This window comes from Brassica oleracea, chromosome C3, assembly GCF_000695525.1.
Source record: "Brassica oleracea var. oleracea cultivar TO1000 chromosome C3, BOL, whole genome shotgun sequence".
NCBI lineage: Eukaryota > Viridiplantae > Streptophyta > Magnoliopsida > Brassicales > Brassicaceae > Brassica > Brassica oleracea.
This window is the reverse complement of record NC_027750.1, coordinates 58078682-58079855: the sequence shown is the minus strand read 5'-3', so window position 1 is coordinate 58079855 and position 1174 is coordinate 58078682.

The following is a 1174-nucleotide window of genomic DNA, read 5'->3' as shown; positions in this document are numbered from 1 at the left end:
CATGGTTGTATCTCGGGACTCTATATTCGTACAGTCTCGTCTCACTAACGGAGCGAATATTTTGAGTTAAAGAAAGAGATCATATCTGGACTCCATGTCTCTTTGCGAATACGATTGCTTATCGTTCTTGTATTCATCTTTTACATTCGTTTATTTCCTTAACATCGCTTTTATTTTATCGTTAATGTCAGTCCGGTTTTCCGGCGTCTACAATCTTAACTCAAAATCGGTTTACGTTTAAAGCTCTAATCGGGTTGAAAAACGATTAATAAAAACGGGTTTTGGAACCGTGTTTGCGATTTGCTTTCTAGCATTTCCGCGAAACGTTTTGTTCTTATCTCACAGCGATGTTTGCGATTTGCTATACGCTTATCCGCGAAACGTTTCTGCCTAAATGTGTTACGATTTGCTTTATAGCCCTTCCGCGAAACATTTTTTATTTGTTTCATACAGCTTTGCGGATTGCTTTCTAGCATTATCGCGAAACATTTTTGATAAATTAATGTTATTTACATGAATCGTTTCTATAACCGCTTTCTTAAGCGAGTTTGTAAAACATTCTAAGTCTATACAAAGCGATTTCTGCGAATGCTTTTAAGCGAGTTTGCAAAACATTTTTCTCGAGACTTATATCGAAATGATTTGGTTCAAACACCAAAAAAGAAAATCAATTTTAGACTATTATTTTTTGCTTAAAAATAATATGTTATTTGTTGATTGGAGTACTAATCCGTCTTCATGTTTTCTCTACAGAAAAATGACGAACAATAACAACACCCCCATTGATGTCACAAAAACTCCACTCAACGTTGCAGCCACTGATGCAACTGTGACAACCGTTGGAAACATCACAGCATCAACCGTTGCAGCAACAACAAGCACTATCCTCCCTGCGGGAAATGCTGCTGATGAAACAACTCGCCGGAGTCTATTCGGTGCTGGTCTCTTTCAGACGGGTCCAGTTTCAGCAACTGCAAGTGGTCCGGTGGCAGTTCAAACTCCTCCGGCTGTCCCTAGTGTGTTCACTCAAGGACTGATGCCAGACAAGTTTGATGGCAAAGGCTTCAAAACGTGGTAGAAGAAGATGATGTTCTTTCTGACAACGATGAAGCTGAACAAGTTCATCTAGGAGGACAAGCCCCTTATTCCTTACGGGATTGATGATGTTCACAGT